This window comes from Canis aureus, chromosome 38 (assembly GCF_053574225.1).
Source record: "Canis aureus isolate CA01 chromosome 38, VMU_Caureus_v.1.0, whole genome shotgun sequence".
Classification (NCBI taxonomy): domain Eukaryota; kingdom Metazoa; phylum Chordata; class Mammalia; order Carnivora; family Canidae; genus Canis; species Canis aureus.
Window position 1 is genome coordinate 19,920,279 of NC_135648.1, and position 20,077 is coordinate 19,940,355.

General features: G+C 33.1%; 1 long non-coding RNA gene across 3 annotated transcripts in view; it reads left to right on the forward strand.

Moving 5' to 3' along the window:
• The first annotated feature begins 231 nt into the window (after window positions 1-231).
• Window positions 232-20,077, forward strand: part of LOC144307188 (uncharacterized) — a 130,524-nt gene continuing 110,678 nt past the window's right edge. For all 3 annotated transcript variants that reach the window (XR_013374125.1, XR_013374124.1, XR_013374126.1), the window contains exon 1: window positions 232-256. This is a non-coding gene — a long non-coding RNA (uncharacterized LOC144307188). The remainder of the gene's footprint in view (window positions 257-20,077) is intronic.

Genomic DNA, 20,077 nt, shown 5'->3' on the forward strand with positions numbered 1-20,077 from the left:
TTTTATTATTTTCATCCCTGTTTCAACCTAAATCTAAAATAAAGAGGTCAAAAATTGTATATATATATTTTTTTGTCACCACTCTCTGGACTGTTAAAGTGCTTTCTAGCCAACAGCTATTACCTGCTTTTAATGGAATCCCTTTCTGCTTCATTGACTTCTGGGATACATAATGATGTCAAACTATGTAATAGAATGTGGAGTGAAATTCCTTTTGCTCTCAAGTTGGTAAATAAGCCCTCAAGCAGACAAAAAGGTAAGTGCACATTCTAAAGAAAGCTATAACTACTTTTGTCCAGACTCACATTAGGGCTTATACATAAGTGACCTGGAATTCACACTCCTGAGCCTGATAGCACACCAAGGATGATTTATCCATCTTGTCTCTGCTTATTTGAGTTCAGTGTCTACTGTGGTGAAGAGTTCACAGCATGCTGACTTTCCCTTTCCCCTTCCTGCTTGATTACTTTCCTTGTCACTACACAGCTTGATGGTCTCTGAGCAAGACTAACCCTGAGCTATTGAGGAATTATCATCCTCAGAGACATCTTCAACCAGTATAGAAATAGAATTAGAATCTTCAACGGATTTTCCATTCCTGCCACCTCCATTGGGGTTGAGCTCTAGTTGTCCACAATGATAAACTTCTCAATGACCCTCTAATATTATTAGCTTTTCTCTTTTTCCATCATTTTGTTCTTCCTTTCCTCATTTTTATGCTCCAGGGTTACTTTCCAACTAAATTGCACTTAAATTCCTGTCTCAGAGTCTTTTTGAAAGAAAACCAATCTAAGACACTCCTGACATCTGAAGTTTTACATAAGTGGAATATTAGAAGGACAGAGGGCCGGGGGGGTGGGGGGATTGTGGAAAATGTAAACAAAAAATCTAGTGGGGGAAAGCTGTGGCTTATCTTTCCCCATTCACTCAATTGGAGTGAATCTTTCTTTTCTCAGTCTAAGCAATGGCAGTTGCAGAAAAATCTCTGGCAAAATGTTCAGGGTGTCTGGAAGATGGAGAGATCAGTATTTGATTGATTAGTAAAAGAATTCAGTGCCTTCAGTGCCCAGCAATAGAAAGAGATAACTAAATGGCAAAAAAAGAATGTGATAATGGTAGCAATTTACCTTTCTGCTCTTTCGATGGGACAATGGGCATCAGAGAATGTCGCTATGTTGAAGTTACCCTTTTTGTGCTCCATGCAGGACAACTTTCCCTGGATCATAAACCCTAACAGAATGAGAGTTAATAAATCTGAAAGGCCAAAATAAAGTAGGCTCCCCATGTCAGGGAATTCCCTTGTGGGTTATAGGAAGAATTTATCCGTAGTCACATGAAGAAAGCAGGATTTGTATTTCTGTAATCCAGAGGGTGTTGATAAACAGCCAGTGTAAGCTAAAAAAGCAGGGATACTTGGAAGAAAACAGAATCCATGAGAGGCAGAATGGAGCCTAGAAGTATGCTGTATACTTCATCTCTGCCAAATCTATTAATACCAACCTTGGCTCATTTTGGAGATAAGTAAGGGACTAGATGAGGTTGGAAAATGGCATGAGATAAAGTTAAAATTATTTTGACTGGACTTTTAAAAATTTGAAACTGAGATGATCATATGACCAAAGTATTTGACAAAATTAAACACCCACTTATGATGAAAACACTCAACAAAGTGGGTATAGAGGGAACATGCATCAACATAATAAAGGCTATATATGACAATCCCACAGCTAACATCATACTCAACAGTAAAAATCTGAAAGCTTTTCCTCTAAAATCAGGAGCAAGACAACTTTTTCCCACTACTTTTATTGAACATAGTATTAGAAGTCTAGCCAAGGTAATTAGGCAAGAAAAATAAGTAAAAGTCATTAAAATTGGAAATAAAGAAGCAAAATTGCTATTACTTACAAAAGACATGATACTATATATAGAAAACCTTAAAGACTTTACCAAAAGACTATTAAATATTAAATGAATTCAAAAAGTTCCAGGATACAAAATCAGTATTTCCCAAATCTGTTGCATTTCTTTACACTAACAACAAATTACCAGAAAGAGAATTTAAGGAAACAATCTTGTTTAAAATTGAATCAAAAAGAATAAAATACCTAGGAGTAAGTTTAACCAAGGTGGTGAAAGATCTGTACACTGAAAATTATATGCTACTTATGAAATGAAAAGGGAACAAATAAATGGAAAGATATTTCATGTTCATAAATTGAAGGAATTAATACTGTTAAAATATCCATAATACCCAGAGTAACATACAAATTCAATGCAATCCTTTTCAAAATATCAATGGCATTTTTTACTGAAATAGAATACACAATCCTAAAATTTGTATGAAACCACAAAAGACTCTTAATAGCCAAAGCAATTTTGAGAAAACAAAAACAAAAACAAAAACAAAAGCAAAAACAAGGCTGGAGGGATCATCCTCTCTGATTTCAAACTATATTAGGAAGCTACAGTGATCAAGGGATCCCTGGGTGGCGCAGCGGTTTGGCGCCTGCCTTTGGCCCAGGGTGCGATCCTGGAGACCCAGGATCGAATCCCACGTCGGGCTCCCAGTGCATGGAGTCTGCTTCTCCCTCTGCCTGTGTCTCTGCCTCTCTCTCTCTCTCTCTCTCTCTGTATGAATATCATAAATAAATAAAAATAAAAAAAATATATAAAAAATAAAAAAAAAGGAAGCTACAGTGATCAAAACATTACCGTATTGGCATAAAAATAGACACATATATTAGTGGAATAGAATAAAGAGCACAGAAATTCATACATATATGGTTAATTAACTTATGACAAAGGAGGTAAGAAAATGCAATGGGGAAAGGACAGTCTCTTCAATAAAAGATTTTGGGAAAACTGGGTATTTCACATTCAAAAGAATGAAACTGGACCGCTATTTTACTCCATACACAATAATTAATTCAAAATGGGATAAATACTTGAATGTAGGACCTGAAAACATAAAACTTCTAGAAGAAAACATAAGTGGAAAGTTACTTGACATTGTTCTTGGCATTGAATTTTTGGATCTGACTATAAAAGCAAAGGCAACAAAAGCAAAAACCGATGGATGACACTACATCAGACTAAAAAGTTTTTGCACAACAAAGAAAATCATCCACAAAATGAAAATGCAACTTACTGAATGGGAGAAAATATTTGCAAGTCATATATCTAATAAGGGGCTACTATCCAAAACATATAAAGAACTCAAACAACCCAACAGCAAAACAAACAAAACAAGCCCCCCAAAAAAATCCGAGTAAAAATGAGCAAGGAATCTAAATGAACATTTTTCCCAAAAGACAAGCAGATGGCCAAAAGGGACATGAAAAGATGTTCAACATCACTAATTATCAGGGAAATGCAAATCAACGTCATAATGAGATACAATCCCATACCTGTTAGAATGGTTACTATCAAAACAAAAAACAAGAATATGTTGGAAAGGATGTGGAACAAAGGGAACCCTTGTGAATTCTTGGGGATGCAAATTGGTTTAGTCACCATAAAAAAAAATGAAGTTTTCTCAAAAAATTAAAAATAGATTGACCATGTGATGTAGTTGTTTCCCTACTGGGTATTTGTCTAAAGAAAACAAAAACACTAATTTGAAAAGGTGTATGTACCCCTATGTTCTTTATATCATTATTTACAATAGCCAAGATGTCTATCTTATGCTAAGTAAAATCAGTCAGACAAAGAATAACAAATGATCTATGATTTCACTTACATGTAGAATCTAAAAAACAAAACAAGCCAATAAAACAAAAATCAGTTGTGTTTCTATACACTAGCAATGAACTATACAAAAAGAAATGAAAGCAATCCCTTTTACAATAGCAACAGAAAGCGTATCTATTCTCATAGATAATAGAGAACAGATTGGTGGTCATGAGAGGGGAAGGGGGTTGGGGGTGAAGGAAAAGAATAAAAACAGTCAATCATATAGTAATGGAAGGTAACTAGACATTGTGGCTATCACTTTGTGGTGTATACAAATATTGAATTATTATTTCCACATGTAAATGGATATAATGCTATTTACCAATTTTACCTCAATAAAAAATTTTAAAAAATTTAGGAGAAAAAGATTACATTTAAATGTTGTCACCTGTGTTAATGACGATATTCAATAAATAATCCTCATAAGCAGGGCAGGTAAGATTTTACTGTGTTTCTGATATATCTTTGTGTAATTTGCCTTTCAGTCTGAGAACTGCATAGTTAATCAGAACTCTTACTAAAAGAAAGTGTTAAGTCATATGAGACTTCTATATCCAATTGTTTCTGAACTGCACTACAACAATTCTCCATGGTTCAATCTAAGTTATGAACAGCAGAGAGACATTTTTTTGGAAATTAATCTTCACCAAATTTCCATTACGTGTATATAGCTTTACAGTACACATATTTTTTTAAGATATGTTTTTCATTCCAATATAATTATTTAAAAATATGCTTATTTTTCTTATCAAATTATGATACAAAGTACTCTAAATTGTATTTATTTAAAAGTTTACTTTTGTTAAAGAAACAACATTTAGGCTGCTGAATTTTTTATACAACAGAATTTATAAAAAAATAAACATATGTATAATAGTATTTTAATGGAAAGTAAAATGCTATATATAAGTAGGAATTAATAAGGGCCAACTCAGGGATCCCTGGGTGGTGCAGCGGTTTAGCGCCTGCCTTTGGCCCAGGGCGTGATCCTGGAGACCCGGGATCGAATCCCACATCAGGCTCCTGGTGCATGGAGCCTGCTTCTCCCTCTGCCTATGTCTCTGCCTCTCTCTCTCTCTCTCTCTCTCTCTCTGTGTGTGTGTGACTATCATAAATAAATAAAAATTAAAAAAAATAATAATAATAAGGGCCAACTCAGAAATCAAGTGGGCATCCACTACAATAATCATGTAATAATAGTATGGTAAACTCAACTGAAGTAGAAACAATTATTTTAATTGTTTTCTGACTTCAGACACACAAAGTTTATTTAATCACATCATTTACTTCACTAAATATTTCATAGTTAGTCCTGGACAAGTCCACGCCTGATTTTATTCCTTATTTATTGACATTTAATATATTCACATTCTCTTCTCCTACCCCATCAAAAGTGTGTTTTGAATTTTTTGAATTTCTGTTTTTTATACTTCCCAAGTGTGTACTGTTGTTTAGAATACTTGCATTTTAAAATTTTCATAAATAGTACTGATTTAGGGATCTCTCTTCCCTTAGCCATAGCCAGAAGTCCTTCTGATACACTACATTTTTCTTGCATTGTTATACGAAAGCAAAAATTAATTCATGTCCAAATGAATAGATGTTTATCTTTTCCACTAGATTATGAATTCCTGGATTAAAGGGTTCTAGAATCAGAATATTTTCCATATCCAGTTTTTTACATATGAAAGAAATATTCACAAAAATTAAGAAAATATACCCTGAAAAAAATTAGATACGGTTGGATATTTGTCCGAAGAGTGCTAGACTGTGCTCCGTGAAAGTAAAGTTAAAGGCAAAGTAGAAGCCATGTTATGCTCCAGTATGCCACTATAGCAAAATATAATAATCCATAAAAAGTTTGAAGATATGAAAATTTAAAAAATCAGCTGGAATATGAATATTTAAGGACAAATTAAGTGTTGGGGTCAATTAAATACATTTCAGTTTTATTTTTGTTACTGTTATAGATCGATCTAAAAGCTATGTAGGAGTATACATTTTAATTATTCATAATTCAGTTGGCTACGGTTTGTTAAGGATCATTAAAATTGTATTATGCTTAACTCAGCTTGCTCATAAAATTACCATGTTTTGTGTATTAGAATTAGTTTACTCAGACAATAATTACAAATTCTGTAATTTAATTTTCTTTTAAATATTTTAAATTTTATAATAAAGGAAGCTAAATATATCTCATGGTAAGTAATCTGAAATATCTTGGCTTCTCTTTGGTGAACTTGAAAATTGGTAACATCATTAGTATTACAGTAAAACAGAGAGAAATACTATGTTTCCTGAAACCAATATTTTCCTCAGAATTAAGCAAGAAGTCTCCAAAAAATTAGTTTTGGTTAAAAAGTATTTTAAAAAGTCAAATAAATGTAAATATAATTTTCCCCATGCAATATATCCAATAAGTGCTACTTTATTAGCCTTCACTAATGCTTAATTTTGTTTTATTTTATTTAATGTTTTATTAGTTTTTTTTCATTTCTAGTAATCAGTTTTCCTAGATTTTTTCTTCTTCTACTTAATTTATTAATCTATTGCCCCTTTACGTTATTCTATTATAATTTAAGAGAACTGGAAACTAAACAAATGGAAAATTTTATTTTTGTCCAGGTTTTATAGAAACTTTCTTTGGAGGATGTACCCACCAACAGCATACTATGGAGTCAAGTCCTAATCTACAAGTAGCTTTGTGGCTCCTGTTTTTCTCCTTAGTCTCGACATATCTCTGTGTTGTGTTAGCAATTTTACCAAATTACTGAATTTGTTTATTTGTTCTAACACTTTTTGAGGTCTTTTTAGAATGTTGTAGAACAGTTAGTATGATTCATCTATCAACAGTTAGTTCTATTTTTTCTTGTCAAGTGCAGAAATCAGTTGTGTTTCTATACACTAGCAATGAACTATACACAAAGAAATGAAAACAATCCCTTTTACAATAGCATCAAAAAGCATGCAATACTTAGGAGTAAACTTAATCATGGTAGTGACAGTCTTAGAAACTAAAATCTACAAATCAATGATAAGAGAAATTTAAGAAGACACAAATGGCAAGACTTTCTATGTTAATGAATCAGAAAACTTATAACGTTAAAATATCCATACTACTCAAAGCAATCTACAGATTCAATACAATTTCTATTAAAATTCCAGTGACATTTTTTAAAAATAGAATAAACAATACTAAAATTCATATGAAACCACAAGACCTTAAGTAGCCCCCCCCCCAAAAAAAATCTCATACGCAGAAATATGGCAAATGATGACCTTAGCTTAGATGTCTTGGATATAATTGCCATGTTTAGTTTAAGAACAGTGATGGTGGAATGCCTGAGTAGCTCAGTGGTTGAGGATCTGCCTTTGGCTCAGGTCGTGATCCCGGGGTCCTGGGATCAAGTCCTGCATCGGGCTCCCTGCAGGGGTCCTGCTTCTCCCTCTGCCTATGTCTCTTCTCTCTCTCTGTATCTCTCATGGATAAAAAAAATAAATCTATAAAAAAACAAAACAAAACAGTGATGGTAGTGGTTGTGGGGAGGTAGTCGAGAGAAAAGCAATGATGGATTTAGGGTCTCCTCTGTTGTCTGTCTGATGATGTCCAGGCTAGCATCACTAATAGCAAGTAGAGCATTGTGAGAATTCTATCAGTCAGTCCAATATATATGTTTCCCCCTTAGTAATATATTTACATATGTTTATATCTGTATTTCTGTCTATATTTCTACTACATATTTTGGGTATATAAATATATTAGTGAGTTTCTTTATGAGCAATAGATAAAGTGCATATACATACACAACATTCATACATGCAAAATGATGGTATTATACACATTTGCTATAATGGCTACTTATGTCAGTAATGAGGCTTATTATTAACATAATCACCATTATTTTTTTAGCACTATTGAACTATATTTATAGTTTTGACTAATAATCGTGCTTAGGAGTTCAAGACTAATGTGTCTTATTGTGAGAATGGTGGTTTTGCTCAATTTGATTAGATAAAAATGTATTTCACATATTTACATGTCTACTTTTCAAAATACAAAGACAATTCCAAATTCACTTTAAATAATGTTTTATCAAAACAAATTTTATTATGAAATGTTCTTTTTTATTGATAGCAATAAAACTTAATCCCCAAGGCATATTATGTGGACTAATGTACGAACATGAATATAGTTGTTACCTCTTAGCTTATCATTTTCTGTAGCCAATATCTAAGCTTTATAATTAATTACAAATGTTCTTCCAAACATCTTAAGATGACATTTTTCCTTACATCTACTTTCAGATATATTTGTTACTCAAGATTGTTTTAGACACCTGCCTACTTTCTTATGCTTTCAGCTACCGGCAAAATTTCATCTTGTTAAAGATGATACTTGTATTTGGGAATGTTATGGCAATTCTGTCTCAAACTATCATTGCCCTAAAAACTCTAAGTATCTTTTATCACATACCTTTCTATATACTGATGTAAATAAAAGTGAGAAACAATGTAATGTGTTAATCCTCAACTTTGTATTTTTGTGGCCTACATTTGCTGTGTGTGTGTATGTGTGCGTGTGAGTGTATGTGTATGTGCATGTGCATATACTATGTAGGTCAAGTTGGTAGAGATGGAAGTCAATTATTTCTTTTGGTTATTACAAAATAACCATGTAACTATTGCCAGATATAAAAATTGATATTCATGCATAATAGCTGAAAGCCAATCAAGATACTAGAATGCAAAAGTATTTATGCAAGTAGAGTAATATTTTTCAGTGAATAAATATATATCCGATGCCACTTAAGCCAATAAATTGCCAGGAGCTTATGAGAGATAATTCTAATGTCTGAATCTATTTTAAAGCTGTAGTTGTTGTTAACAAAGTTTGGTATACACCCCAAATGAATGGGCTCTGGCTTATCGGAAGTATTCTTTTTACTCTGCCCATGGAGATGTAAAGTGTTAAAGACCAAATTCCATTATGATGACTAGTACTGATCGCACAAATACTTGCAATAAACAAAGTAAATTTGTTTTTGTTCTATCACAAATATTGACATCACCAAATTGCATCTTGTACTTCACATAGTATATATTTTAATTAGACAAGGAAAATGAAAAAGAAATTTTTCTTCAAAGTCTACCATTATTGTTTTTCTTTATTGATCGCTCTTGATTCTGATTGATTTTGAAGGATAATATATTTCAAAGCTTAAGTTTAGATCAACAGTGTTCAGAGTGATAATTTTAGATTTTTTTAATCCATTTATGTGTGTGTGTGTGTGTGAGAGAGAGAGAGAGTGCATGAACTAGGGGGAGGGGCAAAGAGAGAAAATAAACAGACTCCTCGTTGAGTAGGGAGCCCAAGATGTAGGGCTTGAACCCAGCACCCTGAGATCATGACCTGAGTCAAAGGCAGATGACTGAGCCACCCAGGTTCCCCTAAATTATGCAACTTTATACCCCTCCCACCAGATTGCACATAATAGGTTATTTTGTTGGTTGATTAAAAGATAAATAGTAAAGATATTTGAAGGTGAAAGAAAATAGTTATTTAAAAAATCAGTTATTGGGGCACCTGGGTTGCTCAGTGATTGAGCATCTTCCTTGGCTCAGGCTCAGGCTCAGATTGTGATCCTGAGGTCCTGGGATGGAGTTCCACTTCAGGGTCCTCAAGGGAAACTGCTTCTCCCTCTGCCTATTTCTCTGTCTCACTCAGTGTCTCTCATGAATAAATAAATAAAATATTTTTAAAAAATCAATTTTTGTTTACTATTAAAAATATCTGACATTATATTTATTCCAATTAAATACCTAAGCTTATCTTTCAGATTTTTCTACGCTTTAAAAATGAGGTCTAGTTATGAGGTATCATATGTATGCATTTTTTATATTGAAATATATTTTTTCTATCCTCATACACAAATAAAACTATAAAGTGAGAATAGCTGTCCTTTTAGGAATGAAGAGATTTGAGTATTCCAAAGTCATCAAATCGTACACATTGAATATATGCTGTTACTTGTATATCAATTATACCTCAATAAAGCTGTTAAAAAGAACTGAAAGAACTGAGGCTTGGAAAAGGTAAGTAACTTGTCAAATTGTAAACACCTAATAAGCAGCTCAGCCAGGTATGTCTGATTCTAAAGCAGACACTTCATGTAGGAAGTACCACAAATCTCTGTGAATCTTTAATAAGAATTTTTAATAAGAATAACATATTGGTACTCTTGAATACATTAAAGAAATTCAATGTCTTTTTCTGTCACATTCTTTCTTGTGAGATTCACAATTTTAAATCTTGACACCTAAATGCCATCGTGTTTCATTAGGCACCATAGACTACAATCACACCTGTTGAAAGTTTGGGGAATTCTCCAAAAAATCTTCACCAAGACAGTGTTTAATAGACAGACATGTCTGGGATTCATTTAGTGCCCTTGAGCGATATTTTTAATTTTTCAAACCTTGCCACACATTTTTTTTTCTTTTGGAATCTGAAGTCAAGCAGGCTTCCATTTATTTTCTCTCAAGCAATGTTTCTACTTTTTTTCACAAACACATATCAGGTTGTTGCTTTGGCTAGAATTAAACAAACACAGGTGCTAAAATTATCAGTTTCTTCACATTTTTTCTACCTACTTGTGCTATGCAGAGTCATTAAGTTTCTGTAAAAGACACATTTTCCCAATTCATTACACCTAAAGAAACTGCCAGAGAGAATGTGCTGCCAATTCGTGAGCTGTTGCAGACTTCCCATATGGATTTTGTAAGCAGGTGTTCCATTTGCAGTTTGCCAGAAACAAACTGTTTTTCAGGTGCATTGAGGATATCATCTTTGTACAAAAAGGAATAGTAATAACTACTCCTCATAGAGTCTTTCTCAATAGGAGAGCAATATGGAGTTGTTGGATAAAGGATTGAATTGAACACAACATTTAACAGCCTAAGTGCACCCATCCAGTTGGGTTCCACGTTAATTACTCAACCCAGACTGGATGGAGATAAAATGCCAGTACAGAGCCAGAAGATAGATATTAACATTGCAAAAGTATCTTTTATGTAAAATATGGTGCTTTTTAATATCCCTATGAGTTAAGTGCTACTGTATCTACTTGATAAATGAAAAACTCTGGGGCAAATGTCAGGCAACTTTCTCAAAATTAAAATTAATAAGGATTTTATTAGAATTCACACCCATGTCATTGTGATTAGAAAGCTTACTTTCAAGGACTTGGATTCTGCTTTGGTTTGTACTCTCTTGTTTTGTGCTTGGAAGCTGTGCTTCTAGGAATTGGAATACTTTGTATGAAGCCCTAATAGTGAATGGGACTCTGCAATTCAATGGAGACCAGTGAAGGTGACCAATAGACTTTTTTACTTTTCCAACTTTTTGGATTACAGCCTGAATTACCACTGAGGTACTGTGTCTTTGTTCATTTTATCTTTCCTTTTGTGCTGACTAGATGGCTATGAATAGGCTTAGATTCACAGCTCCTATGTTAGCATAAAGCCAATTAGCAATATGTATTTTGCTCTAAAAGTATACATATTTGCATCAATAATTCTTATATCTTGTGTAGAATCTCAAAATATAAGACTTACCATCTCATCCCAAAGTAAAGTATCACTGGGCTGGTCCATAGGAAAGAGAAACCAGAGGCCAGCAAAATGCAGAAAAACACTGGTAACATCACAGCTGCCCATGACTAGTGACCACACGATGGAGAATGGCCTCTGCTAAATCTCACACATACACATACTTCCAACCACCTTCCTAATTTTGTGTGTGTACCTCATTGACACATCCTAAGCTTTATCCAGAACTATGGAAGCAAAAATCTCCCCTTATCTCTCACCTGCCATAGAGAGAAAAGCATAATAGGAGGCTTCAATGTCATGGCAGGTGAATGAAAAAAAAATTCTATGAACCATTTACACTATTAAACTGCTTCTGCAATGTATTTCCTTTGCTTTTCCATGGACATCTCAAATGTCACAAATTAAAAAACAAAACACAAACCCTCATCATCTTTGTTGTTTTCCAAAGATATTCCATCTGTAAGTGATTCTTATACATCAACTCTTCTGCTTCCAAAAACATACTTCAGGTTTGTAATTTATCACAGTTTCTTAATAATAAACCAGATTTTATTTAATATTGATTTAACATTTCTTTTTTTTAATACATTTATTTTTATTGGTGTTCAATTTACCAACATACAGAATAACATCCATTGCTCATCCTGTCAAGTGCCCACTTCAGCGCCCGCCACCCAGTCACCCCCACCCCCCGCCCACCTCCCCTTCCACCACCCCTAGTTCGTTTCCCAGAGTTAGGAGTCTTTCATGTTCTGTCTCCCTTTTTGATATTTCCCACTTATTTTTTCTCCTTTCCCCTTTATTCCCTTTCACTATTATTTATATTCCCCAAATGAATGAGACCATATAATGTTTGTCCTTCTCCGATTGACTTACTTCACTCAGCATAACACCCTCCAGTTCCATTCACTCAAAGCAAATGGTGGGTATTTGTCGTTTCTAATGGCTGAGGAATATTCTATTGTATACATAGACCACATCTTCTTTATCCATTCATCTTTCGATGGACACCGAGACTCCTTCCACAGTTTGGCTATTGTGGACATTGCTGCTATAAACATCTGGGTGCAGGTGTCCCGGCGTTTCATTGCATCTGTATCTTTGGGGTATGATTTAACATTTCTACAATTTCTATTATTTTGTCTTTATTGGGATATCACTATTATCTTTTATAATTTTTATTATCTCTGAAATGAATCCAAACTTTTATTTTGTTATTTATTGGTCATTCATGATTTGACTCTTCGAAATATATTAAGGCTTATATTTTGCCTCTCTTCCACAACTTCCTACCTTTTATTCATATTAAAATACTTACATATGCTCAAATAAGACATGTTCTATAAGATTCCTTCATATCTGATCATGTAGCTTTCACTCTTTCTGGTTAATCTCTTTTCTAAAACCTCATCTGCATGAGTAATTCCCAAACAGCATTCAAGAATCATTATATGAACTCTTCTTCTGGGGTAATTTTCTATCCAGAGAAGTATAGGTTATATGCCTTTACTCTCATGAGCTTAATCTCCCACGTACAACCTCTATCTTATTATTTACAATGAGTTATTACAAAAGATTTTGTTTACTTGTCCATAAGCCCTTCACTATTCTGTAATCCTAGATGTCTATATTCCTAAAATTTATAAGGTAGTTTATGTTCTAGACACATTTAAGTATGTTAACAATTGAATAAAATAACACTGATTGATGATGATAATATCTAAAAATCAATGTATAATATGTAAGCATTTTAAAACATGTATTGCTTAGCTAAAATTCATTAAGATGAACAAAATATAAAGCATAGAATATACGTATATAATTTGCATAGACATGCTCTATTACTAGAAAAAAGACGTAAATGAGGACATTAGCACATAGGTTTATGCTTATAATCACAGTGAATGTATGCAGAACTTAACAGAGAGTACACTGTCTTTTGATTTACTATACCTAAAATGTTTTAACAATGTTATGGCAAGAGATTGCTTTAGACTGGTATATCTGTATGGCATTGGGAAGATAGGTGAGTATTAAATGGAGATGAAACTGAGTGGTCATTTGAAATCAAAACACATATTATAAAATTGTCTATCTCATTATTGCAAAGGAATTGGTTCTCAGTTGTATCTCAAGAGTGTAGTGTTAGTGATCTTGGCAATGTGATTTTTTAAAAAACACTCATCCTCTTGATTGAATGTCAATCCTTGCATATATTTTTAATGACGTACAGGCTAGGCTGCATCAATGTGTATCTTCAGCACTTCCATATACAATTAAGGACTAACGATTACTAGTGAATATATTATCCTATTTACTAACAGTTTTGAGCTCTAAATTTTAGTTAACTTAAGTATAACTCAAAAATTCTAATAAAAATGTAAATATAAGTACTAATTATGGTGCAGCTGCTTCAATTATAAAGGATGCATAATGAAATAGGATCACTTAGTACACCAAAAGAGATAAACAAGGTTTTAACAAGGTTTATAACATGAAAATTAAATATTTTTTAGATTATATTTATTTATTTGAGAGAGAGGGAGAAAGAGTGAGCAAGTGGAGGAAAGAGTAGTAAGAGAAGGACAAGCCGACTTCATGCTGAGCTCAAAGCCTGAGATCACAACCCGAGTCTTTGGTTGTGGACACTTAACTGATTGAACCACCCAGGTGCCCCAGTGATTTTTTTTTTTTTTAATAAAATTGCATAATCTTTTTTTTTTTTTTTAATCTCTCAAGGATGTTATATTCTTATTGAAAAGACAAGACTTAGGCTCATTAAAGAATGAAACAGTAAGACAAAACAATAAAATTCTGGTCTGTGAAATAGAAAATGCAGGCAATGTGAGCCAGAGACCAGTAAAATCAATGTTATCAAAAGTCACTAAGAGGGCTGCTTTCAGTCAAAATTAAAATATTTGTAGTTTATCGATATATTCTGCTGGCTTCTCTTCTTGCTATTTCTTCTAAAAAATACATTTTAAAAATAGATTTTTAGAATACAACATATAAGTTGCTGACCTGGGAATGGTTGCATGTGATTACTGATAAGACGACTGTGATAAGTATGGTAGTCTTACTAGGAAAGGAACAATTTTGTCAGTGTGTATGTGTAACCAGAAACGTACTTATGGATCCCAGTAGTTGACAAGCCATAATAAAAGTGTAATGATATATCAGCATGTATAACTTATATGGAATCATATTTCTCCATGGGGTCACTATTTGTAATTTGGATAGAGTAGTTCTTAATTGCAAAGATCTGTCTCTGTGCTGTAGGTCTTTAGTATCCCTGGTTTACATTCACTGAATGCCAACAGGTTGTCACAACCCAGTTCACTCAAAGAGTGTTCCAAATACCTGCATATGATTCAGTGATACACGTGTGGTGTATGAGAAGTCTGTCCACATACATTTTGAGGACAGCCTTGAATACACACATATGCACATCTTGCTGTTTTTATATGAAATTTCATCCATCATCTATGGCCATATTTTCCTCTCCATAATGCCCGAACATTAAAATAATATCTTCCAAACAAATAGAAAAAAATTTAGTCAAAATAGCTAATCTAAAATATTCTTCACTTGTCAGCTTCACATATTACTTCATGGCAATATTCTTCTTTTAAGAATATTGCCTCTATTTTAATATAGAGAATCCTACTTAAGAAGGGCACCTGGTTGGCTCAGTGTTTGAGTGTCTGCCTTTGGCTCAGGGCATGATCCTGGGGTCTTATGACCAAGTTCTGCATCAGGCTCCCCACAGGGATTCTGCATGTCCCTCTGCGTATGTCTCTGCCTCTCTCTCTGTCTCTCATGAATAAATAAATAAATAAATAAATAAATAAATAAATAAATAAACAGACAGACAAAAAAAAGAAAATCCTATTTAAGAGATATCGGTTACATGGTATCTTCTACTTAATTTTTAAAATTTTATTTCTTGCTGTATCATTTGGTTATGTATTAACTCATATGGTTTTAATTTTATTATTAGCAAAGTTTTGGTTTTGTGTTTTTGCATTTTGTTTTTGTTTTTTGTCTCTAAGAGCCCTATGTATCCTGGAGTCTGGAAACATAATTGTATTGAAGTTTCATATGTGCATCTGGAAAACTTTAAGCTATTTTATCAGGAAAGAGTGGCTTTTTGTGTTAATCCCCATATGGAGTACCTTCAACAAGCAAGTAAAAACAATTCTTACCTTACATCTCAGGATTCTTCTTTTAGAATCTCCAGATTATCGGATTCTTTACTTGCTCAGAAATCTCTCTTATGAGTCCACCTTTATACCAGGACATTAATTTCAGCTTGGTATTGCATTGGAAATGAGATGCAGTTTCTTGTGTTTACCTGAGTGATAAAAGTCTGTATATGGTCTCAATGACATATATTTCTGTCTGATGCCACACTGACCATCAAACATTCAGTTCCCACCTAATTCTTAAATTCACAAAAACCTATACTTTTTCATAGAATCTGATCGTCTCAAATACATGTGTCTCAGTGTGATAGAAAAAACATCTAAATTTTTAGGAGAAGATAACCACTAACAAATGTTTTAATATATTTTAGGTTATTTTTCCTATTTTTCTTGTGTGAAATGTGTTCCTATGATTATCTTTCTTGGAAAAATTTATTCCCTAGCTATAGCCCATATAGTAAAGTAATATAGAAGGATCTTGCTTCCAGATAGAATGGATACAAATGTTAAAGACTCTCATTTCCATGCTAAAAAAGAGGGGGAAACCATGTAAAATAAACTCATAAAATAAACTCATACTTTTTATGTGCCATTATATAAGCAATTTATGACCTGTATTTCAAAGCCTCTCATAGGCAAGAGGGGAGCCATGTCAGTTTCTCTAAGGCAAATGCCTTCTTGGGAGATGGGCAGAAGACAAGTACCACATAGATGAAGAAATTTTGACAGATATTTTAAAAACTGAGCCTTTAATGACAGGCTGAAGGAATGGATTAGAATCTGGAAGAATTCAACAGGCAAAAATAAATCAAGGGTTTGATAATCCATCCATCACACCACACACACACACACACACACACACACACACACACACACACAGAAAAAATGCTTAGGATGCAGTAGTGGGGTGCAGGGGAGGTCTAGAAAGGTTTGAGAATTTAGAATAGTCTTAATGTAGACTATGACTTCTAGACTCAGTTTAATATAAACTGAATCAAAACTATTAAAAATAGGGGTCTAAACTGCCTCACTTCAAAAACTGACAAATTAAAAGAGATTAGACCCTCTCTTGTGGTATCCTAGGAAGTTAGAGGTTAGAGTAACCATAGATTAGTTCATTTTAATTAAATCTATGGCATAGCGTCAGCTTACCTCCACTTTGTGTAGATTCAGAATTATCAGCCCCTCAACCTAGTTGTCAAAGAAAGGAAGAACCTACACCCTCTGTAATAAACAAGAACATAACAGCTATATTTTCAGTTTCCACTGCACCCTCACACATATATGAAAATTTTAATAATATGGTATATGCAAAAGAGAGGAAAATGTGACACATCATACAGAAAAATATGTCAAGAGAGGCCAAAAGATAGATGACCAAGATAATGGAATTACAAGTGGAGACTATAAAACAGAATTTAATCTATGCTAAAATTTACTACAGAAGATGGACATAAATGGTAAGAGAACTGGAATTTTTGGGAGAAAAATGTACCTTCTAAGGAAGAAACTAATAGGAATTTTACTGCTTAAAAACATATGCTTGAAATAAGAAATTCACTTAATGGAATTAGAAACATATTAGGCATCATAAAAATAAGGAATAGAAAACCCAAATAAAGGTCAACAGAAATGATCTAATATACAGCACAAAAAGAAAATATTTCATACAGCAGATTATCAGTCACCTGCAGGACACAATCACGTGGTCCACATAAATGAAGCCCAGGACAAAGGGAGAGAGGGAAAACAGAGAAGAAAAACTGAAGATAAAATGGATGACAGCTCTCTACATTAGATTAAGAACAGCAATCTACAGCTCTAAGAAGTTCAATTTTGAAAAGCAACAAAAAATCTCAGAGAAAAGCCTATAAACACAGTAGTCAAACTTCTGAAAACCCATAGATTAAAAAAAAAAGAATTTTACAAAATTAAAGGAAGCACACCTTACATCAAAGGAACACTAATAAAAATTACAATTTACTTCTCACCAAAAACAATGAAGCCAGAGAAAAATTTAAAAACTATATATAAAATAAATAAAAACTATATATATATATATATGTATAGATAGGTATAGATAAATATAAAAAACAGCACTCATTTTATTAGTTTTTGAAAGAGAATGTGAAAAATTTTTAAAAACAAAAAAATGTGGACTATTTAAAGTGGAAAGAATTAGAATTATTTTATTTTAAATGTTGACATATCAACATTTATGAGCTGTGCCTAACGTAGTCCTTATAAATGAGCAAATTCATCTGCATGTATTATAAAAGAATATAATTAATTTAAATAATACAAGTTTCCACAAATAAAAATAGAAATAGAATAGAAATAATTTAAAAATTGAAATAAAGGAATATCAAGAAGCCAAATAATTGTTTTTCAATTGAAATGATGAATATAATTGATAAATTTTAGCAAATAATTTAAAGAAAAGATAAAGAATATATAATTTATAAATACCAGGAATGATAGAGGAGGTAACAAGGAGGAAGCTACTTAAAATATTACCATAATAAGGGGATATAATGAAAACTTTATGTTGATTAATTCAATAAACTTTGAAGAAATAGACTAATTCAAGATCACTACTTTTAAAAACTGGCCAGAAAAATTACCAAATGTTCATGATCTTGTATCAGTTAAAAATTAAATTCTCAATTGGAAGTATTTTTGCAGATAAAACTTGACATTTCAGTTATGAAATCTCCAAAACATGAAAAATACTAACAATCTTACAGAAATTCTTTTAGGTTAAAGAGGAGGAGGACGCATGCTCAGAGAGAACAAAGAATGATACATGTATTTCACATTCAGTGAAGGCATTGATACGGTAAGAGATTTTACTTCATGCTAATGTGAAAGATATCATTTAATGATGGCTCTAGGTAAAAATTCCGCCAAGTCAAGGGCTTGCTCAAAACTGACCCCATCTTACTGGCATGCAGTGTGGTGGCTACAAATATATATTGAATCATTAATTTGAATTAATACATATTCTACTCTAGGCCTTTATCTGTCTAGTAGCAGAAATTATGGATGATACAAACTAAAGTTTAGAACAGTAAATAGTCCCTCAATATTGTCCATCTAAATTTGTTTCATTTGATTAAGCTAATCATTTTATTGCAATGAATGCATAGAAACAAGCAAGGCACTACAATGACACATGTATAATACATCTGTTTTCAATCTCAGAGTTATCTTTTCATTAAAAAGTAGAATGGACAATTAAAAATACCTGGTACTGAAATCAAGTGGTAAAAACTGTTTAACAGGCTAGCTGAGTCAAATAAACAAATATGTTTTTAGTAGAAATATGATAGGTTGTAATGTGTGGTTGGGTTCAGTTGGATAGATATTTAGGATTGGGATATGGGAATGAGTGATTGAGATTATTTATTCATTTTCCATCTCACAAAGGTTTTATTTGTTTTATCTAATCTGGATGTCCAAGATTAAAGGGTTGTATATATGTGTTTAAATAAAGGAGACACTAATGAACTGGATAGGTATCCATTAACTAAATATAACATTATTTATACCTGGGCAGCCCCGGTGGCGCAGCACTTCAGCGACGCCTGCAGCCCAGGGTGTGATCTGGAGTCCCTGGATCGAGTCCCACGTCAGGCTCTCTGCATGGAGCCTGCTTCTCCCTCTGCCTGTGTCTCTGCCTCTCTCTCTCTCTCTCTCTCTCTTCATCTCTATTAATAAATAAATAAAATCTTAAAAAAAAAAACACCCTCAAACTTAAAAAAAAAAACATTATTTTTACCTAAGGGGATTTTAATGTTGGTCTAAATCTCACCCCACATATTCAGATTAGTATTAAATGTGAATATACCTCCATTATAGAGCAGAAGGTCTATATCTTTACTTATTAAATCATTCAAGATCTTTCAGGGATGGGCAAAAAGGTGAGGTCCAGGAAATACTGATTCTATTCCTTGCTTTATGAGTATACTCCATAGGCAAACCAAAACACTCCACTAAAGGGAGGAAATATGAGTTAAGATGAAAACTCAGTAGAAATCAAAAGAAATTATAGCAAATGGTCATATTTAAAAAAAATTATTTATTGAGAGAGAGAGGACACATGCAAGCAAGTGGGGGGAGGGGCAGAAGGAGAGATTCTTTCAAGCAGACTGGGGGCTCAACATGGGGCTCAATCTCATGACCCATGAGATCATGACCTGAGCCAAAATCACAAGTCAGACATTTAGCCGACTGAACCACCCGGGAACCCTTGGTCCTGAAGCTTTTATGTGTAATCAATTCATAGAAAAGATGAAGTAATTAGAACATTTTATTTTTTTTTTTAATTTTTTTTTTTAGAACATTTTAAAAGCAAGACACCAATGTACTATATTTGCTAGTACACAGTACATTTGCACAGATCTGGTGCTAACTCTTAGCTGATGCAGATAGAATCTACCTGACTTATTTTCTCTAAAAAATGGGAAATTGAACTATACCAATCTATGGGCACCAACTAAAACTCTGTTCAAATAAGGTAAAGA